At 41.9% G+C, this 19,951-nt stretch overlaps 1 protein-coding gene across 11 annotated transcripts in view; it reads left to right on the top strand.

The window, feature by feature from the left end:
- Positions 1 to 19,951, top strand: part of RIPOR2 (RHO family interacting cell polarization regulator 2) — a 248,891-nt gene that overhangs the window by 114,753 nt on the left and 114,187 nt on the right. Inside the window, exon 1 of one of the 11 annotated variants that reach the window (XM_031666964.1) lies at positions 79 to 2,100. The exons of the other annotated variants lie outside the window; for them this stretch is intronic. The gene's annotated coding sequence lies outside the window, so the exon portion shown is untranslated. Of the gene's footprint in view, positions 1 to 78; positions 2,101 to 19,951 lie in introns of those variants that run through there. 11 annotated transcript variants of the gene reach the window in all.

Genomic DNA, 19,951 nt, shown 5'->3' with positions numbered 1-19,951 from the left:
GACCAAGCAGGGCTGGATGAACCTGTGTGTTCTCTCTCCTGAGCATTCATCATTTCCAAGGTGATTATTGTAACCTCAATAACCATGTTGTTGTGGAATGGCTGGGGTCCCCAGGTTCCAGGTAGCTAGGTAACCAGGTAGCTCTGAGGTGGGAAGTGAGGGAGGTAGTGCAGGTCGATGAGTTGGGAGTCAAACGAGATTCAGACTCAAATTCTGGTTCTGCCTTGTGGTACCCATACAAGCTAACTTTGGTCTCCTCAATGGTGAAGTGGGACAGTAATATCTATCAGCTATACAGACTGTCTTCATAGTAGATTCATAATATTTGCGTTGCACTTCAATGTGGTATGCTTTATCCTTTTCAAGTTGATTATCTCATTTAACTTAATCCCTAAAGATTAAAAAGAAAATCATTGCAAGGCCAACATCCACTGTATTTTTATTCAGTTTTCAGAGCCGTGGCTCATGTTTGGCAATTTATGTGAAAGCATGTCCAGCTGGTGCCTCATTTTAAGCAAGCTCTGTGTGGGGTAACAGTCAAAAGCTTCAGCTCTGGAATTGCACAGTCTGGGCTTTGCCAACCAATTCACTTGTGACCTTAAGCAGGTTACCTAATGTCTCTGTGCCTCAGTTTACTCACTTATAAAATGGAGTCCAAACCTCATATGGCTGTATGTGGCTTAAGTGCTATGATAGGGAAAGCTTTTAGAATAGTGGTCAATACTCAATACATATTAATCCCTATTGTCTATTTACAAAAACAGGTTTATAGAATAGTGACCATTTTTCACATGTCTGGTTAACCTCAAATTCAAAATAGGACTTATTTACAGAACTTCAGTTTATAAATAACTTTTCAGAGGTTTAATATGGCAGACACAGCACTGAACAAGTTGTTTGGCATCTGAGTTGTAGCCTTGCCCCTGCTGTGGTATAGCTGGAGGATCTTGGGCAAGTCATTTACCCTCTTTGAGCCTCATTCTTCATCTGAAACAAGGGGACTGATTACACATTCTCTAAGCATTATACTAGCCAGTCTTTACTTCAGAATGATGTATCTACCTATAAAAGTTCATGCTTGTTCTAGGATTCATGCATGCTTTCAGCTCCCTTAACATGCCTAAGCAGAAAGCTTTTGGTACAATGAGTTTTCTGTAACATAAAAAAAGGAAAATGCCCAGAAGCTTGTTATTAGGGCAACCACATTTCCTTGCAAGTGACACATTTTTAAAATCCCTTTCCCCCAGAGGTTGCACAGATTTAGAATTTTGGTTCATTTGCTTAAAAGTATATATAAATTCATTTAGATATATGGACACTAAAAGATCTGGGAAGAAAAAAAATGAGTCAATGAGTCATGCTCACAATGTATTTTTTAAACAGCCTTTCTGAGATCCTGTTTGTTTCAGCAATTGTTTTTTGTGGTTAAAGGAAATGTTAAGGTTCACAGAACTTCGGAGCATTGGTGTGTAACTGCTCTTGTTCTAAAACAGGGTTGCATATAGCGAGAGAGAAAGAGAAAGAGAGACAGAGAGAAAGAAAAGGCATTCACCTACACACGACAAATCCCAATGTCTGTTCTCTCTCTGTCTCTCCCTGTCTGTTTCTTTTCTCTCTCTCTCTCTCTCACATACACACACACACACACACACACACACACACACAGCCTTAAGTTTGCTTTCCTAACAACATCGTCATGTCATTTAGAATATGGTTACTATCAAGTAGGCTTAATCTTTCCTGGAGAAATTATTCATTTGATTATCAAGGAATTGAAAAACCAGTTGTTAGTATTACAGACTCTTTTCCCATTGTTGTTTCAAACTTATCAAATTAAACAACTTTCATCTGTTTTGTCACTGTGATCTTGACAGCCAGTCTGGTCAGTGTTAGTGGAAATAACTGGATGGGTAATAATGGTAATGACTATAAGAATGCTGCTGCTGATGATGATGACAATGACAATGATGATGACGATGACAATGATGATGACAATTGAAAAAAGGAAAAAGGAAGGGCCATGCACAGTGTAGGTTCCTATCCTGCTTTCAAGAACAGAACAGAATTCATCTGTGGAAACAAACGACTCACCAGGTGGTGGTCAGTGAGTATTTTAGAAGCCAAAATTACTCCTTAGCACAAGTTAAAGCTCCAATTGCTTCTTTCCTTAGAAATGCGACCCGTCCCTGCCTCCATTTTCAGCACTGCTGAAAAGATTAGCATAATAAAACACCCCAACTTCATAGTAAGTGTGCGAAGTATTTCTCAGGTTCTTGTATTTCCTGGATACTTGCATGCCTTTTAGGATTATGCTTGAAGATGACAAGAAATTACAAATCATTTGTCAGATTTTCAAATGTCCCCCAGAGCTGACACAGTGCAGCTGAGCATGAGAATACTTCTCCTGTCCTGGATAACTGTGTCTGAGAAAGTTGTTTCAACCTCCACAAAGGAGGGGAACTCTCCCAGATGGAGATGAACTGGCAAAAGGAAGTCCACTCAACCATTAGCTGCCCGTTGCCTTAAAGAGACTAACAGCTGCTTGGAAAAAAATTGCCACTCACTTATGAACCAAGCCTCCCTCCTTTCTCCAAGCCAAGTAAGTTAGCACTTTTTCCCTTTCAAAGGGAACTTCAGGTCAGAGGGAGCAAGAAGACTACAAAACACTTACCAAAAAAAAAAAAAACAAATTGTACTTAGGATAAATACCTATTTTTTTTTTTTTTTTTGTCTTTCCATGTAGGCTGTTTACAAAACCAAGATAGTATTTTTCTTTTAATAGGTAAATAATTATGCAATCTGGTATAATCTGGAATATTTTGATATTGTTTCCTGAATTGTATTTGCCCCTTCCAAAATTAATAGAAAGAAGAAAGGGGAAAAAAGCAATTAAATAAGTATTATGTACAAAACTAATAAATGCTGAAAGTTCAGACGGGTTAAGTCATACCCTCCGTGGAAAAAGTAAGAGAAGTCAAATGTAAAAGTATATGAGCCTTGGCTAGAGAGGATTGGAGATTTTTGTGTGATTATGCCACATTTTATAACATGTAAATAAATACAAGCATTGCTATTTAACTATGCTGAATCTTTCTCAAAAAATATCTGGGTTTCTCGAGTGGATCCAATAATGGGATTGAAATGCCCTAGTTTCCTGGGTTGAAAAGAATTGGTCACTCTTTGCTTTCACGATTTTGCCAAGATTGCTTGGATCAATTTCCACCCCCAAATTCCTGGATAAATGCTTTAGTTGGAAGTCACTTTCCCTACTTTATTTGTCCCAGGGTCTGGAGCAGACAAAGACCTCCCCACAGTAATTCATGCTTGTGTGACCTCTGTCTTGGATTACTGCAAAACATTCTCTTCCCATAGATGTCTAGGAAGCTTTCTTTGGCTGGTGCCAAAGAGATGGTGTCATTGCAGGGGCATAAACTAAAATAGCACATTGCACTAAAGCTATGCAGGCTGTCTTAGCCACCAGTCCACCCCCCTGATTTATGGCCCCCAGTGACCTCAGAGTAACCTGTTTAGATCAGGCCAATGCCAAAAGGGGCCCAATATTACAAGTAAAACATTTTAGATGTTTATTTTAATATGTCCATGAGCAGCCAGCCAAGTCTTAACTTTTTAGGAATGGTGAGTGTAAGATATACTAGAGTATGTCTTCCATAGGGCTTGAGTTGAAAACTAAAAGTGCATGCATACTCATTGTAGCTATGACAGTTTTTAAAAAAGAAAAAGAAATGTGTAGTTGTTGTGACCAAAATATTAAAATAAATTTCGAGGGTTGCCCTCCCACCTCTCTTTTTGATAGAAGCCACTTCAGTTACACAAGCCAACATATTTATTAAAAAGATGTGATTTATCTAGTTAACTGTGCCTCCTGTATTTTTTCAAGAGACAGGGTCTCACCCAGCCTGAAGTGCAGTGGTGTGATTGTAGCTCACTGCAGCCTCAACTTCCTGGGCTCAAGGGATCCTCCTGCCTCAGCCTCCAAGTAACTGGAACTACAGGTGTGCACCACCATATCCAGCTAATTTTTTTATTTTTTTGTAAAGCCAGGCTGTGACTATGTTGCCCAGGTTGGTCTCAAACTCCTTGCCTTAAGTGATCCTCCCGCCTAGGCCTCTCAAAGTGCTGGGATTACAAGCGTGAGCCACCGTGCTTGGCCTGCCTTGTGTATTTTATTGTGCTAAGCAAATGTCAGTTTATTCAACTTCTCATTTATTTTTGGATGGCAAAATCGTGTCTACTAATTACTTGCCAAAAGCTGTGATGTTTAACTAAAATGTTTAAAATGCAGTTGATTTTGGAAGATATTTTAAAGGAGAAAAGGTATTAGTTGAGACAAATTAAAGTGACTCTTTCAAGTACCAGAAGGACAGAGAAAAGTTGGAGAGGAAGAAAAGGACCTAGTAAATGGTACTACAAGTGAAAATGGAAAGAAGAAAATGAAACTAGAAATGCAGGTGTTGATGAGACAGTAACCACTCTTATAATTCCTCATCATTCAGTATGGTCCAGGCTGTGTCAGGTGCTAGTTTCTGGGACCCTGAAATGTGGATGTGCTTGGCTGACTCTGAGGGTGATGATTCCATAGCATCTGCACACCCTAGATTGAAGAGGGAAGTGTCAAGAACCTGAACTGTTTGATTCTTGTTGATAAACAAATCAGGTCATGTAAGCTAAAAACCCACTTTACTTTGTGCTGTGTAGCCAGAGCATATCTTATCCTTTAGAATATTCCTTCCTTCCAAAAAAAAAAAAAAGAACAATTTACTTTATCCTTTTCAGATATTTTTAAGAGAAAGATTTTGACCTATGCTGTGATAGCAATCAAAAGCCAGATATAATGGGCAGTGTTTCTCCAGAAGGCAAATTAATAATAATTTATATCATCATTCTTTCACATGTTGGCTTTCTATAGCTTCAATTTTTTCATGTCTCAGTTTGCTTAAGAAATGCTTCAGGCAGGAGATACTTAAGGACACAGTGTTGGATACAAAGTAAATCTCCTGGAACTTAAAATATAAATGTGAGAAATGTGAACTTTTTGGGGTGGGTAAGGTGTCTCTTTTCCAAACTGAGGAAGAGAGGAAACACTCGGATCTAGCTTTGTAAAGATTTTCATTAATAGAGAACCTCCTAAACAGAGAAGAGATCCTGGGGTTATTCGTCTGCGGCTATATTACAAGTTTAACTCTAGACAGCAATTATTTCTAAATAAAATAAAGAGAAGAAAGAGGTTCCTGCCTTCCGGAAAGTGATGAGGTTATGGTGCCACTTTTCACCACAGACTTTTCTTTCTTTGCCTTTGAATTATTGGGAGTTAAAGGTTTGAATATTTATACTATACCACTCACACAGCAGCAGCATAAGAGCAGCTGGTCCCTTCTCCCTCTTGACTTCATTCTAAACTGTTCATTCAGTGTAAGAAGTAACAAAAGGATAGCTTGCCTTTCAGATCACAAGATGAGTCAGCTGGCTGAGCCTTTGAGTATAATTTTTTTATGTGAACTTCCGAAATCTCTGAGAGAGAATAAATATGAAAACATTTTCTACGGTGGGAATTTTCTTTCTATTGATAACAGCAAAATACACTAGTAGAATGATATTTAAAGAAAAATATACCAAAGACTCAAATAAGCAGATATGATTTGTGGAAGGCACTCTTAACTCTCTTAACTGCCTTCAGATAAATGACATGACTAAAATATTAGGAAAAACAAACTCTTCTTCAACTTGTGGTTCATATGCTGAGGGGTACCAAGAATGTCTTTGAGGTAGGGCGTGACTCACACCCCTATTAATCTCCACAAGCATCTCTAAAAACTGAAAAAAGCAATTAAAATTTTAAATCTTAATAGAAAGCATAATAGAAAGCTTTTTAAATAAAACATTGCAATTTTGAGTGGTCTGCATTCTACAATCTGAGTAAAAAATCACGTGTTGCTCTGCAAACAGCTTCTAGAGAAGGTCCAGACCCCTTTTCTAACCATATTGCTGTATTGGGTACTTTGCATACAGAAATTCTGAAGTCATTGTTGTTTTCGAATCTTTGATTTTTAGCTTCTAGACTTCTAAACTGAGGGAAAGTAGCATATATGCTGTGGAATGAGCAAAATATTTGAACTCATAAAACTTAGTTCAACTTACTATTTGTTTGGCTTTAGGCAAATTACCTAACTCCTCAGAAGATTCAATTTCCTTTTTCCAGTGAAAATGATGATAATAGGCCGGGTGTGGTGGCTCATGCCTGTAATCCCAGCACTTTGGGAGGCCGAGGCGGGCGGATCACGAGGTCAAAAGATTGAGACCATCCTGGCTAACATGGTGAAACCCCGTGTCTACTAAAAATACAAAAATTAGCTGGGCACGGTGGTGTGCACCTGTAGTCCCAGCTACTCCAGAGGCTGTGGCAGGAGAATCACTTGAACCTGGGAGATGGAGGTTGCAGTGAGCCAAAATCGCACCACTGCACTCCAGCCTGGTGACAGAGCAAAACTCCGTCTCAAAAAATAAAATAAAAATAGGGTGCAGCACACCAACATGTCATAAGTATACATATGTAACAAACCTGCACGTTATGCACATGTACCCTAGAACTTAAAGTATAATAATAATAAAAAAATAAATAAAGTTTTCAACGATTCCCCATTTAGTATAAAATAAACAAATACATAAAAAATAAAAGAAAATGATGATAATAAAGGGATGGTAGTGGTGGTGGTAGTGGTGGATGGTGGATGATGGACAGGATGATATTGATGGTGGTGGTAGTGGTGGATGGTGGTGGTAGGGAAACAGAGATAATGGTAGTGGTAGGGGCGATTGACAATGATAACAATCCATGATGATGGTGGTGGTAGTGGTATTGGTTATGATGGTGATGGTGGCGGATGGCCTTAGTGGCGGTTATGGCGGATGACGACTGTGACGGATAATGCCGGATGGTGGTGGCGGCGGACGACAATGGCGGTGGTGGCCGTAGCCAGTGGCGGTGGTGATGCAGTGGCGGTGGAGGAGGATGATGACAATCATGATGCAGGCGGTGGTGATGATGGCGGTGACGATCAGGCTCGTGGTGGCGGCGGCGGATGGTGGTGGAGGTGATGATGACTGGCTGATAATCATGATGATGGTGGGTGGTGGTAATGATGATGATGGTGGATGGATTGTGGTGGATGGAAGGATGGACAAATGGATGGTGGATGGATAATGGAAGGTGGTGAGGGGTGGATGGATAACATGGTGGTGGTGGATGATGGATGGAAGTCAGAAGTGGTGGTGTAGTGGTAGTGGTGATGGTGAGGTGATGATTTATGATAATCATGATGATGGTGGATGGATGGATGATGGTGGATGGATGGTGGTGGATGGATTAGCTGGTGGTGGTGGATGGATGGATAATCAAGGATGGATGGAATGGATGGATGGAATGGATGATGGAATGGATGGTGGATGGATAATGGAATGGATGATAATGGTGGAATGGATGGTGGAGGATGGATGGACAGGGATGGATGGATGGATAAAGAGGGATGATGGATGGACAACTGAAACTGAAGGGAGATAATGTATGATATACTTGAAAACCATAAGGGCTTACTACATAAGTATCAGTTATTATTTAACTGTGATTTTCTCAGCTCTCTCAGCCTCCCAAGTCTATACAATTCCCCCCTCTTCTATTCTTGGCCTTTGTTAGGAAGAGCTGGCTTAATAAAAGACACAAGTTGATTAGAGCAGAGCTATTGCGACTGCTCACCTCAAATGCTTTCCTGAGAATATAGAGGTACTTCTGGCTCATGAATTAGCAAACCTGGTTGCTATCTGATCTCCACCATGTGACCAAGGCAGGGCTCAGAATAACCCCATTGCTTGGCACAGAATACATACATGATTGCTTACCCGTGTGCTATTGCTTTAATCAATCTGGTCTCTGCCTGAAAATTCTCTGGGTATCAAGGGAGAAACACGTACTATGGCAGTTTTATTGTGTAGAGGGGCCCCTTGCCTCGGAGGTGAAAATCATATCTTTAACCGTATCTTTAGCTCTTTAGCAGTATGCAGGACCTATTTCCTGAGTAAATATTTACTTGTGGTAAACACATCAGAGGCACTGCCTCCCCCATCACCACTTTACAGAGTTCTTTTAAAAATGTAATCTGAGAAAAAGCTGAACTTTCTGTATCTGTTAAAACATTTCTAATTTAAAGATAACACCCACTGAAAACTTTAATGTTGTATATGTTACAGTATTTTAGGACAGCAATTAAGATTTTAAATGAAGCCTCTACGATGTTCCCTCTAGTGGTGTTTTGTTTTTGTTTTAGATTCCATTGTTTTAAAAATATTTTCAGTGGTAAAACTCCCTGAAAAAAATGATAATCTGTTTATGTGTATTTGTGTGTAAACATTAATTTTATACAAATGTACAGGACAAACATTAGCTCTGTTGCTTCATAATAATACTACATGGGACAGAGAAGGAGTGAATAGAGTCAACCCTCTGTGAGCTCATTGACAAATACTTATTGAGTACCACTCATAAAAGTTATGAGCAGGGCACATACTTAGTTGGTTCGGTTGGAAATGGTACCAGCTGCAGCAGAGTAGACCAAGAATGGATGAATCTAAAATTTTTTTTTTTTTTGAGACCGAGTCTCACTCTGTCACGAGGCTGGAGTGCAATGGCACAGTCTTGGCTCACTGCAACCTCCGCCTCCCGGGTTCAAGTGATTCTCCTGCCTCAGCCTCCTGAGTAGCTGGGATTACAGGCACGCAACACCACGCCTAGCTAATTTTTGCATTTTTAATAGAGACAGGGTTTCACCATGTTGGCCAGGATGGTCTTGATCTCTTGACCTCCTGATCCGCCCGCCTCGGCCTCCCAAAGTGCTGGGATTACAGGCGTGAGCCACCATGCCCGGCCTGAACCTAAATTCTCTACTCTTCTGGAAAGGCAACTGATGGCGGGTCAGAAGCATCATCTGCCCTATGCAAAAAGACAACACAGCTTGTCCTTTACAACAAGGACTACAATGCAGAAGACAGAGATAGCCCTGTGGGTCTTCCTAATATTGATAATACACCTGGAAAAGTAGGTGTTTATGCCTTATGACCCACCAGGTAACACTGAGAACTGCACACATTGAGTCAGTGGCTTTCTGCACTGCTCTTCGTCTAGGCAGAGACGGATAAGCCATGGCCTCAGGCCAGATCCAGCCAATTGCCTGTTTTTGTATTGCCTGCAAGATAAGAATGATTTTTTACAGATGAACATTTGCAATTAATTTGGTGATAGGGATCACTAACCTAGAATCTCAATTAAGCAAAACATTATCCTAAAGGAAAAGAATTCCATTCTTGTCCTTACTAGACCATTTTTTAAAGTACTCAATTATATTTTGAATTTTGTCAATAACGATATGTGAAATTTTATTTTCTTTCTTGTTATATGTCTTTGTATAATTTCCTCATTTTTGTCACTTGGCCCACAAAGCCTAAAATATTTATCTAGCTTTTTACAGAAAAAGCCTGCCAACTCCATGTCATCAACTTCCAAATCTTAAGGTCATTGAGAGTTTTGTAATCATCTCTTCCTCTTCCCCTTTGGTATCATCTCTTCCTTCCTTCTCATGTCTGCTGGGAGGGTCTTATCATTATTAAATCCCCATGTAGTAAGGGACTTATCCCTTCTTATGGTTATTTTAAAACTCTTTTAAAAAGAATATCTGTCATTATATTACATTGCTCTCTAATATCAATTGGAAGGATGATGAAAAATTGGTGGCTAAGACAGAATGCCTTGGGTTTGAGGAGGGAACAGAAGGCAACATCCTATAAAAGGAGAAACACCGTAAGACTAAGGATCTTTTCTGTCAGCCCAACAGTAAATCAGGTGAAAGAAGATAGCACACAGCAAGTGTCCAAGGAGTCTTTTCTATTTACACCTCTGCAACATTTCAAGGGACTTCTTTCCCCCATGTGATGCTTCGAGTACCCACATCTCCAAGATCTGAAGCCCTTAGACCTAACCATAATGAATGATAATGAATGATAGGCAAGCATGACTCAAAGTTGTCTTTTGGCTTTTGCACACACGCAAGTCCCAGTTTACCAAGGAGTGATGGTGCCAGGCCTCAGGGGGCATCTCCCAAAGAAACCACAAATTGGAAATGCATTACCTTACGTTAGGAGATTACATGGGATTAGCAGAGCTTTGATCATCCCAAAACGGTGCTGGCTCTTGCCCACTGCCCCATGTCTGTAAAGCAGACCAGCGTGTGTCTGCTCAGCCTGCATGTTAATTCAAGAACAAGGAAGCCTTTTCAAAACAGACACAACGGGAGAGCACTAAAAGCACTGCCACACACACCCATGCACATTTGGAGGGGCCACACGGCTCCTGGTTGCTACGCATTACAAGAGGCAGGAATGCTGAGCTCTGTGAGGCATTTCTGAGCGGTTTTTTTTTTTTCTTTTTCGCCCAGGCTGGAGTGCAGTAGTGCGATCTCGGCTCACTGCAACCTCTGCCTCCCAGGTTCAAGTGAGTCTCATGCCTCAGTTTCCCAAGCAGCTGGGACTACAGAGACATGCCATCACACCCGGCTAATGTTTTGTATTTTTAGTAGAGAGGGGATTTCACCATGTTAGCCAGACTGGTCTCAAACTCCTGGCCTCAAGTGGTCTACCCACCTCAGCCTCCCAAAATGCTGGAATTACAGGAGTGAGCCACCGCGCCCAGCCTCTGAGCAGTTCTAACTTGCTGTGGGGGAGAAGAATCTTGCTATTAAAAAGAGTTAGGAAACTCTTGGCCACTGTTGGTGGGGATATAAAATGGTACAGCCTCTATAAAAAACAGTATGACAGTTCCTAAAAAAAATTAAAAATAGAATTGCCATGTAATCCAAAAATTCCACTTCTGGGTATATACCCAAAAGAATTAAAAGCAGAGTCTTGAAAAGATATTTGTATATCATATTCATAGCAGCATTGTTCGCAATAGCCAAAAGGTGGAAGCAACTCAAGTATTCACCCATGCAAAATGTAGTACAGTATATATATACAATGGAATATTATTCAGCCTGCAAGAAGAAACGCTGACACCTGCTACCATATACATGGACCTCGAGGACATTATACTAAGTGAAATAAGTCAGTCATAAAAGACAAATACTGTATGAATCCACTTCTATGAAGTACCAAGAGTAATCAAGTTTATAGAAACAATAAATAGACGGTGGTTGCCAGAGCCTGGAGGGAGGAGAAAGTAGGGAATTGCTTTAATGGACATAGAGTTTTAGATTTGCAAAATGAGAGAGTTCTGGAGTTTGGTGCAGAACAGTGTGAATATACTTTACACTACTGAACCATACACTTAAAAACAGTTGACATGGTAAATTTTATGTTATGTGTATTTTACCTTTTTTTTTTTTTTTTTTTTTTTTGAGACTGTCTTGTTCTGTTGCACAGGCTGGAGTGCAATGGCACCATCTTGGCTCACTGCAACCTCTGCCTCCCTGGTTCAAGCAATTCTTGTGCCTCAGCCTCCTGGAGTAACTGGAACTACAGGCACATGCCAACACAGCAGGCTAATTTTTGTATTTTCGGTAGAGACAAGGTTTCACCACATTGGCCGGGCTGGTCTCGAACTCCTAACCTCAAATGATCCACCTGCCTCGGCCTCCCAAGGTGCTGGGATTACAGGCATGAGCCACCATGCCTGGCCCCTTACCATATTTTTGGTTTTTTAAAGACTTCAGAATGGGTACACAAAACACTGGAAAGTACCAGGCCATTCCTGAGGGTCTGCAGAGCAGTTGCTTTTTCTTGAGCCAGGTAAATTTAACAGTAGGGAACTGAATTTCCACAAAAGATAGAAGTGGTTCTAGGGAGCTGACGCTGACCAAGGCTAAGCATATCTGATACAATCTTAGAAAGACTGGTTCCTTTATAACAGCATATGTGAGAGTTACGTATGGGATTCTTGCTACTAATTTCCTCCTAGCTGGGCATCAGTTTCAGGAACTCTGCAAAAATACTTTGAGATTAGCACTTACTGAGGCTCCTCTAGAGATGAATAACATAATTAGAAGATGTGTCTCCCTTGGGGGCTTATGAGATCTTTAGGGATATAAATAAGGTTTTTTTTTTTATTACTCATTTAAAGAATATCGGCCAGGCCTAGTGGCTCATGCCTATAATCCCAGCACTTTGGGAGGCCGAGGAGGACGGGTCACTTGAGGTCAGGAGTTCGAGACCAGTCTGGCCAACATGGTGAAACTCCTTCTCTACTAAAAAATACAAAACTTAACTGGGCATGGTGGCACACATCTGTAATCCTAGCTACTTGGGAGGCTGAGGCAGGAGAATTGCTTGAACCTGGCAGGCGGAGGTTGCAGTGAGCTGAGATCACGCCATTGCACTCCAGCCTGGGCAACAGAGCGAGACTCTGTCTCAAATTTAACAAAAATAGAAAGAATATCAATTGAAAGTCTTCCATATGCTTGGTTGAGTTCTATTCTGGCTCTCAGGATACAGCAGTGAATATAACAAAGTCCCAGCCTTGTGAAGTTATATTGCAGAGAAGAGAAACAGACAATAGGCAAGCCTGTAAAAATACAGTACATCGGGGGAGGGGGGCGATAAGTGTTACAGAAAAAAATTAAGTGCAGAGTGGGCAGAATAGGACATGGTGGTCGGGGAAGACTTTACTGACAAATTCCCAGAGGTTTGAAGTCAAGGTCTGAACATACGGAGGTCTGGGGAGAGTGTTCCAGGAATAGTAAGGAAACCAATGTGAGCAAGGCAGAGAATGGTAGAAGATGAGATCTAAGGCTGGGCATGGTGGTTCACGCCTGTAATCCCAGCACTTTGGAAGGCCAAAGTTGGAGGATCACTTGAGATCAGGTATTTGAGACCAGCCTGGCCAACATGGTGAAACCATGTATCTACTATTTAAAAAAAAAAATTAGCTGGGTGTGGTGGCACGTGCCTATAGTCCCAACTACTTGGGAGGCTGAGACAGGATAATTGCTTGTGCCCAGGAGGCAGAGGTTGCAGTGGTCTGAGATCATGCCACTGCACTCAAGCCTTGGTGACAGAGACTCTGTCTCCTCAAAAAAAAAAAAAAAAAAAAAAAAGAAGAAGAGAGATCTAAGAGGTTTTGGGGAGTTCAGCTCCTATAAAGCCTTATAGGCTACTGTAAGGATTTGAGTTTTTACTCTATGAGATGGGAAGCCATTGGCCAGTGTTGAGCAAAGTGATGCAATCTGATTTACCTTACAAAAGGATCATTCTGACTGTTGTCTTGGAAAGAAAGATGGGGGAATAAGGGCAAGGGCAGGTTAGGAGACCATGGGCTTATTCCAGAAGAGCTCATGGGATCCTTACCTGGCCTGCTACTGGCTGAATACTGGGGGCATGGGAAAAAGTGGTCAAGGATGATTCCAGGGCTTTGGCCTCAGAGTCTGGAAGGATAACATTGTTCTTTACTGAAATGAAGATGGCTGCTGGAGGAGTAGACTTAAGGTGAGGAAGGGTATTGCTGTGATGCAGAATCAAGACTCCAGTTTTGGACAGTTAAGTTTATAGTATACACATAAATTGTGGATGACTTCATGAAGTCCCATTCTAAGTACTCAGAATAGCGAACACTCAGGAAATAGTTGTTGAAATGTTGCCTATAAAGCAGCCTATACATAATTGAAAATTATACATAGATTTATCTCTGGCTTATAGGGATTGGGCCATATAACCTGTATGGTTTGTTCCATAAGATCATGGGTTCAATAATACAATGCAAACTGTTCAGAACACTAAAGGGCAATTTAGGGAAAGACCAGAGGGAAAGGGCTGGAATAATCTGAGCAGGCTTCTTGGAGGTGAATATTTGAAGTTGAGAGCTTAACATCCTTGGAAGCAATGTTCTGATAAACACGATAATTGTAGGAATGCATCAGGGAATGCTTTATCTTCACATACTCTCCTGCATTTGGTGCTATGCATACCAAGTTCACATGCTTGCATTTCTTGCCCTTTTGCTCCAACGCCATACATTCATAGAATCTCAGCTGGAAGAGACCTAAAGAGGTGTTTGGTCTACCTTCCTAACAGAAGGCTGGCAAGAATCAGCCCCAGTGCTCAGCTCCCTCCCTTTTTCCCTCCAAAGGAGATGTATTTGTCTTCACCATTTACACACCATTTAACAGTCAATAGCTAGCAGGCATCACATTTGCTTTTATTTTAACTCAAATCCCACAGGTTATATCTTCAATCACTTCTCTTTATTCTAATTCTGAGAAAGAATTGTTCTTCCTTCTGCAAGACAGTCCTCAAAAACCATTAAAATAACAGTAACACCAATAACTCTCCAAACACTGAAATCGCCAGTCCAATATTTGTATTCCACCAGGCACTTGAGTCGAATAGTATCTACTGCCGACAAGAGGGCGAGTGTATTCTCAGTGGTGAAGAGGCCTGAATGTCTGTGAATTAGGATATGAAATGCAGGGGCACACGGCCTACAGCTGTTGAACTTGAAGTCCTCTGTGAATGCAAACCCCACAGCTGAGAGGCACTTCTCAGAGAGGCCTGTGTACGTTTGCTCTTCTAGATGTCCAGGGCTTATCCTCATTGTGACTTAGCCACTGTCTTGTGTGCAGAGAACAAACGAGAGCAGGTGTTCACATTTATCTTCCTCAAGCAGCCCCTTGAGGCTCTTTGGGGGAGGGTCAGGGAAGGAAGAGGCTGAAATACAGCCTTCCATCCCCCAACTCTCACTCCTGCCAGCAGACAGCTGTTTCAGTCTCTTCTTGCTGCTGCTAATGAAAACATAGCTGGGACTCAATAAAAGATATTTAATATGGGATTGCTTGGAGAAGCCACTTTCTTTGGAGATTTGCTTAAACCAAAGCTCTTGGATTTGTTTCCATTGCTGTGAAATTTTCACCTCCAGCAGCCTTAGCATGAATGACCTATTTTGAACGTGACAGTGATTACACTTTGGTGGCGTGAATAATTTATTAGGTGCAAGAGCACTGTCAACGTAGTGATATTACAGCAGTCTTGCTTGCCTGGCTAATTATGGAAGATGACAGCACTCTATCCTGTTGTCACAGCTCCTCTCCAAAGCTGCCAGGGATGTGGATTCTATGTGAGCAGAGAAGGAAAGAGGGGAAATGGGGCCAGGTTCCTGCTACCAAAGAAGGCTTTGTGGGTTGAGCAGGCTGTGCTGCTGGAGTTAGATTTCCACTTTCACCTCTGCAAAGTGAAACTGTGCTGGGCCCATGGGGATGAATCTTGTATCCAGTATCCTGATTTTGCATAAAATGTGTGTTAGTTGGGGGAGGTGCAGGCTGTGAAAGAGTGACTTAGGAAGGAAAGAGGCATTAGATCCTGGAGCTAGCTAGGGTATCTAATGGTTTCCAGGCTTACAGAGGAGGCACAGGCCTTTTTAGCATGCAGCTGGATTCAGAGCCTAGGAGCAGGAGTATGAGAGAAAGGAATAGAGCACAGCCAGGAGGAGCCCCAGTTATGGCTTCAGAGTGTGTTCCCTTGTATTTTAAGCTACCTTGAGACTCTCTAGAGCTTTCCCTAGCTTTGCCTGAGTATTAGTGACAGCTCATTTAACCTTACTGAGACCTCAGTTCCAGATATAAATTAGGCTCCAAAATAATGTCCATGAAGATTTTGAAGATTAACAGTCAGTGACAAAGTTTTAAGCAATAGGGCTTCTGGGCCCGTAATTCCTTCTAAAATTACCTCCTGAAGTTAATGGTCCCAGCTTTATGAAATAGGGATGAACTAACCTTTGGGAAGATCTTTGCATAGGTGGGGGCAGGGAGACAGAAAAGAATTAAACAGGATTACATACAGTAACATCACAAGCCTACAATGGAAAGAGAAATGAAAATTAAATTAAATTAAATTAAGGGAGCTACCTGAAGAAGAAATATTTTTAAAATATGAATGACTGGATAAAAGCAGATACTTCAAAATTTTCAATAATAGGTAATGATTAATGACTATCAATCAAGCCAATGTCAGGAAGCTGACGGCTCCCTCAAGTTAGAATAATTCAAGGAAGCTTATTTACAATGAGACGAGTTACAAGGGGGATGGGGATGCTGGGGATAGTGGGGTCCAAGGTGACCTCATAGGGAGGAGCCACGGAATGCATATTCTCACCTTGCTTTCATCTCCTGTTGGGGATCCCCGTTGGCCAGACCCACCTGGATATCACAGGGCGGCCACTGATGTGGTCCCTACAGGTGAACCCACCAGGAGAGAGAAGATGGAGATGGACAGAAAGGGTCAACATGGGATAACCTGCAAACCAGGGACTGCATCAGGCCCAGGGACACGGAATGAATAAATCACCTTGGAGGACCTTTACAGATACATCTCTTCTTTTTTTTTTTTTTTTTTGAGATGGAGTCTCGCTGTGTCGCCCAGGCTGGAGTGCAGTGGCCGGATCTCCGCTCACTGCAAGCTCCGCCTCCCGGGTTTACGCCATTCTCCTGCCTCAGCCTCCCGAGTAGCTGGGACTACAGGCGCCCGCCACCTCGCCCGGCTAGTTTTTTGTATTTTTTTAGTAGAGAGGGGGTTTCACCGTGTTAGCCAGGATGGTCTTGATCTCCTGACCTCGTGATCCGCCCGTCTCGGCCTCCCAAAGTGCTGGGATTACAGGCTTGAGCCACCGTGCCCGGCCTACATCTCTTCTTTTAATGTTTCCCCTGATCATGAGAGAAAAAGGAAAGATATTGTGAAGTGAAAGTCAACTTAGAACCTTTAAAAAAGCCTACTACAGCTGGGCGCGGTGGCTCACGCCTGTAATCCCAGCACTTTGGGAAGCTAAAGCGGGCGCATCACAAGGTCAGGGGTTCAAGACCAGCCTGGCCAACATGGTGGAACCTCGTCTCTACTAAAAATACAAAACATTAGCCAGGCCTGGTGGCACGCACCTGTAATCCCAGCTACTCAGGAGGCTGAGGCAGGAGAATCGCTTGAACCCAGGAGGCGGAGGGTGCAGTGAGGCAACATCGCGCCATTGCACTCCAGCCTGGGTGACAAAGCAAGACTCTGTCTCAAGAAAAAAAGAAAAAAAAAAGCCTACTGCATATCAAGTACTTAGCATTGTGCTTACACATAGATATTGATACTCTCCAATCACTTCTTCAACTGCTTTGAATCATGTTATACTTATTTTAATATCTTTGTGCAATAATACATATTGATTAAATGTATGCCATTTACTTTCAGCCTATGGTGTTTAGAACTATACCAATTTGTAAAGTTAACATTTTGCCAACATTTTTGTCAGTCTAGATCACTGATTCTCAAAATGTGATCTAAAGACTCATGAGGTTTCCCAGAACCCTTTCAAGGGGTCCCTAAAGTCCTCAATATTTTTTAAAAGCATAAAATGGTCTTGGGACCAAAAATTCAAAAAGGCTATTCTAGATTATAGTATTGTATCAATGTGTCTTGAAACCAAGGAAAGGGTCGGGAGTACTACTGGCCTAGATTATATGATTCCAGAAAATGATCTCTATATGTAATATAATAATAATATGTGAGAAATCCAATCTCAAGTTTCTGGAGAGAAGGAGACTGCTATATTTAGAGAATATTTTATTTCCCATCAACTTTGAACATTTCACTGATTGTTGTCTACCCATGCAGCCTTACAGGTCACTTGGTGTGGAAGCTAGAAGTGGGGGTGGAGAGGAGGTTTAGGGTCAGGATAATTTACCCAAGTACAGGAGACTGATTTCTGAACCTCCGGGACATTCATTCTTGGGACATACTAAAATGCTAAGGGTGTTGGCTAAACGAGTTTCTCATTGTGCAAGCAGATACTTGTGACAATAGCAAGGAAACAGCCTGAGATGTCCACTCCCTTGAGAACCTTATCATGGGTGCCAGACACGGGCAAAGGATAACAGGGTCTTTCTCTCAGCAGTTAAGAAAGCAGTGAGCAAGACCCAGCTGTCACTTGTCAGGGTGAAATATGCTTCTGTAGGTACAGTTCAGACGCCAATAAATGCAGGCTTGTTATGTTCTTTTTCCAGGGGAAAAGGTGGCAGAAACCAGCAGGGACAGTGTATGCTCTCATTCCTCATTTAGTCAATATTTATTGGCTATCCTCTACACTCATTAATATAGAGGTTACTATCCTGTATGCAGCACAAAACATAGTTCCTGACATCGCAGAGCTTATAAACCAAAGAGAAGTGTATTAAATAGCTACAACAAAAGGAAGATGTGTGATTGAGTCTGCACTCGGGACAGATGACTTACAAGAGGACTCAGGTAGAGCACAGAAGGCCAAGGAAAGTGTCATGAAGGAGGTAACGTTTGAACAGGGCTTCATAGGCCAGGCAGGATTTTTACAGCCAAACATTAAAGGTAGGAGAAAAAGTGAGAGGCAAGGGCTCAGCAGAGAATTTCCAGGCAGTAGGAATGGCCTGAGGAAAAAGGTGAAATCAGGAATTGTCAAATGTTAGCGCCAAAGAAAGCTTGGTGATCAGGTTGTCCAAACCCTTCATTTGATAGATGAGGACATAGGTCCATGAAGGCCCCTGAGTTCTCTATTGGCAACACTAAAATAGAACCCAGGCATCGACTCTGAGTCCAGGACTTTTTCCAGGCTGTTCCCTGGATGCAGGGTGAGAAGAGCCAGAGCTGAGAGCCTGCATGGCAGAGTGGCGGGGATGCAGCTGGGAAGGCTTTTGGAACCACACTGCAGCGCCAAGGGGGCTGGGTGCCTATTTGGACTTGGTTCAGACCAGTGTTTCCTAAAGTGCATTCTGAGATGACTGTGCCAAAACCATCAGTGTGCTTGTTAAAACGACATGGGGAAAGGAAGGGGACCTAAAAATCTGCATGTTAAATTCCTTCCCAGGGTGATTCTTATGCACTTCATAAGCTGGAAAATAAAAAATACAGAGAGACAGTGGCTGGGCACGGTGGCTCACACCTGTAATCCTAGCACTTTGGGAGGCCGAGGCAGGTGAATCACGAGGTCAGGAGTTTGAGACCAGCCTGGCCAACCTGGTGAAACCCCATCTCTACTAAAAATACAAAAATTAGCTGGGAGTGGTGGCGGGCGCCTGTAATCCCAGCTACTCACTGAGGAGGGTGAGGCAGGAGAATCACTTGAACACAGGAGGTGGAGGTTGCAGTGAGCTGAGATTGTGCCATTGCACTCCAGCCTGGGTGATAGAGCAAGACTCCGTCTCAAAAAAAAAAAAAAAAAAAAAAAGGTACAGAGAGAGGGAGAAAGACTGGTCACAGAGTCAACTGAAGAATTCAGTAGACGTGAGCAATGTGGAGATCAAAAGATTATACTATTAGAAAGAAGTGCAAAAATCTTAGAACTGGCAGCATTCCAAGCCATATTTTGGCCTTAGATCTGGGTGGCCAAGTGCCTATAGAGAAAGGTCATAGGAGTAGAGAAAAGACTTTCAAAGCTGTTAGATCTGCTGTTCATATGGATATGAAGTATCACAGTTATAAAGAGAAATTAGACCTCAGTTGTATCTGCTTACTTCTCTCTAGGATTAGTCAGCTAGTCCAAGAGTAGAAGCCAAAATTCACCAGAATAATAGACACAGGTAGATACAGAAATATGGTTTTTTATTTCTGCCGGGAATGCAGAAAAAAAAATATGTGGTAGACAGATAGATAGATAGATAGATAGATAGATAGATAGATAGATAGATAAGGGTTGCTAGGTACAACCAAATCTCTAAGTGACCTTCTGATTAGACCTAGAGCACCGACTTCACTTCATAACAGCAGTGGTTCTTCAGGCATGGCCTAAGTCCTTTATTACATATGTGAAGCTCTAACCAATTAAATTGGTTGCATTTTGGCTGCTGTTCTGCTTTCTTCTGATGAATTGTGTATTTACTAGGACTGATTGATGACAGTAAGAACA

Source organism: Papio anubis, chromosome 6 (genome assembly GCF_008728515.1).
Source record: "Papio anubis isolate 15944 chromosome 6, Panubis1.0, whole genome shotgun sequence".
NCBI classification, from domain to species: Eukaryota; Metazoa; Chordata; class Mammalia; order Primates; family Cercopithecidae; genus Papio; species Papio anubis.
The sequence above is the reverse complement of the archived record's forward strand: the minus strand, read 5'-3'. Positions and strand labels throughout refer to the sequence as shown.